Source organism: Arachis ipaensis, chromosome B05 (genome assembly GCF_000816755.2).
Source record: "Arachis ipaensis cultivar K30076 chromosome B05, Araip1.1, whole genome shotgun sequence".
NCBI lineage: Eukaryota > Viridiplantae > Streptophyta > Magnoliopsida > Fabales > Fabaceae > Arachis > Arachis ipaensis.
In genome coordinates this window covers 136,461,973-136,465,247 of record NC_029789.2, presented here as the reverse complement: position 1 = coordinate 136,465,247, position 3,275 = coordinate 136,461,973, and positions in this window count along the sequence as shown.

The following is a 3,275-nucleotide window of genomic DNA, read 5'->3' as shown; positions in this document are numbered from 1 at the left end:
TTTATTGGTCCTGTAATATTATTCAATATTAAATACTGAGTTATTCTACTACAAGTTTTAGATTTAAAAAGAATCTTGAAAAATTAGTAATACTCTGTGGTATATATGTGTGGAGGAAGGAGAGTCAACGAAAGATAGTTCTTTGATATTCCTCACATCATTGATTCAAATTGTTGATAGCAGGGTTTAGTCTCAATTCGTATCGCAAAGAGAAAGTATTTTACTAATAATTAAAGAGTCTAGTTCATATTAAAATATTTTACTTAAATAAATCAAAATTGTAAACACAAAATTCATTTCTCGAAACTACTTTCTCTTTCTAATTCTTATAACTATATTTACTTCTGAAAACAAGATAAAATACGGAAAAAAATAAAAATACAAAAATTAATATTCTTATATCTTGTTTGGTGATATAATAGAATAAATTATGAAAATTTGATTTTTTTTATACAAAAAATTTGAAAAAAAAAATAAAGAATATAAAGATTTATAATTATAAAAAATTAATAAGAATAAAAAAATAAAAATAATAATAAATTGTGTTTTTTAGTAGTATCTTTGTATATTTTTTATCAGAACGAATATAAAATACACTAATTTAATGTCTCTGAATATAATATTTATATCTTTATCTCATCTATCAAACATAATTTTATATTTTTTTATCCGTATTTTAATATTCCGTGTCTATAAACAAAGTCACTCTAAATAATGCATTATAGCCATGCTCACATTATATTCTAAAGTAGCTTTATGTGAGCTATATATGTACACGTTATTGCAATATGCTTCGACCCTTTTGAAAGATTCTCTCCTTGATTCTCTTATTATTTGAGTTTAATTAACATACGCATATGCTTAGACTTTAGATGGTTATAAACGAACTTAGCTTTGACCATCCATTAGTCACATGAAAATTTTAATTATTATAAGTTGAGTTTATTATTAACATGCTACTAGTAGGGGTGAGCACGAGTCGATTTGGTTCGGATTTATGGTAAAATTAGAATCGAACCGATCAAAATATAATTAGTTCGGTTTGGTTAAAAGTTGTGATTTTTTGTATATGTATTCGAACCAAACCAAATCGATTAAGAACGGATTGGTTCTGTTCGGGTAATTGGATACATGATGATTTTAAAATTCATAAAAGAAAACCAAATTTTTATCTTAAAAATTCAACAAGTACAATAAACATGTAACATCAATAGAAATAATCCAAACATGTTAAACACCAAATACATTAAAAATTAAACTCATTAAAATCCAAACATATTAATAGTGAATAATTATTGTCTAATAGAAAAGCCATATATATTTTTTATTTTTTTATTTAATTAATATATGATCGGGTTCGCGGGTTGGTTCGGATTCCGCATCCACAGAACCGATACCCGAACCAATTACTAACAAAAGCCATTGATTTGGTTCATGTAGAACCCGATTACCTATTAATTCCAGAACCAATTTAATTAGTTTAGTTCGGATTCAGACGGGTAATCGAGTACTCGCTACCCGCGCTCACCCTAGCTTCTAGCGCAACTTGTTCCTTTTTTTAAGAATGTGATCTTTATAGGACCTTATCTCTAAGTGCAATTCCTATGGTCACAATACAAGAATATAATTGAGAAGAAGCATACCTTCCTCGTTGTTATTCTTGATGTTTATGTGCGTGTCAAAAACATAAAAGATTTTTAGAATTGGTGGCAGAATTGCACTAAAATGGACCACCATATATTTTCCATTATCAAACAAAATGGATGGACATTATAATACTTTCAAGTTATACAAATCCACTTGTTAAAAAGAAAGAAAAGAAACCTTTTTTTTCCTTCAGAACATTGGATCCTACCTAGTTTACGTACATCATAAAATTTATATCAATTTTACAGGCGAACAATGAAATATGCAAACAATATAAATAATGAATTGCATTTCAGACTCACTAACCATTTTTTTTTAAATAAAAAGCTCAACACAACAAAGTGGAGCATCAATATCTCAACAAAAAAATACTAAACAAATAAAATAAACTAATTTCTAAGCATTTTCGACAAAAGCCATTAACAACCCAAAAGATCAAATCTCACTCACTTTACTCTTTGTAACTCTTACTCGACCTGTTAACTACTCCTACAAGGCTGCAACACCTGATTCTTGATTCTTGAAAATTATGTCATTCCTTTTCAACCAAGTGCTCCAAAAGATAACAATGAAACCAAACTCACCAATATTTTATTAATTTGACTATACGATTGACCCTGAACCACGTAAACTTACGGTCATTCATCTCTATATCCACCAGTTCGATAATGCTGTTAACACACTAGCGCCTTTTCTTTCTTCCAATTGCACAATCTCATTGAAGACACCCATGTAGCAAAGAGAAACCTAACATATTTCCGATAAAAATCTCAACTCTTTCCACACAGCAAACTTCTCTTCCCTTATATGCGCACCATACACCAAGCAACCAGTACAAATAAAAATTATTGTTTGTCAATTTAAAATAAGAATTATATCTAATTAATTTAAAATTTAATTTTTAAATAAAAATTAACTTTTTTTAACTTATTATTTAAATTGTAAAAAAAAACATTGTTCCCTATTCAAAGATGTAGCAAAATTGTACAACGTACTTAAGATTCTCATGTATTACAAAATAAGTATGGAGGAAAAAAAAGAGAATAATTTAGAGTATGGAGCTTAAATTTAGGTGGCACACTAACTTTCTCTCTTAAAAAGTAGTACTATATTTGATGTCAGGTTTGATTCCATATACGCATATTTTATCATGAAAAATATTATTTATTCATTTAAATAGTTACATATTATTTAACTTTTATATATACACCATCTATTCCTATTAATTATAATGTAGTAGCATTTTATGATGTGATTATAGTATCTATACTGACTATAAAACTTTAACAATGTATACTTGAAAAATATAGCTAGTTGACTTCAAGAGTAGTTGAAACTTGAAAGAAGAAATCATTAAGTTATCTCAAATAATGATAAAAAAAAAAAAACAATGATTTAACTAATGTTAGTTCCAATGACATGCAATTTTTATAATTAATACAGAATGATTTTATACAAAATCTTAGATATAAGTTTTATTCCAGAAGTTCAAAACCTTGAAAAAAACCTATATTTCTCATGGAAATTTAAAAATTATTGTTACTATGGTAGTGATTTCTCATAAATTATTCACTTGATCCTCAACTAAATATCATAGTTGATTTTCATTAAAATTATTAACACATACA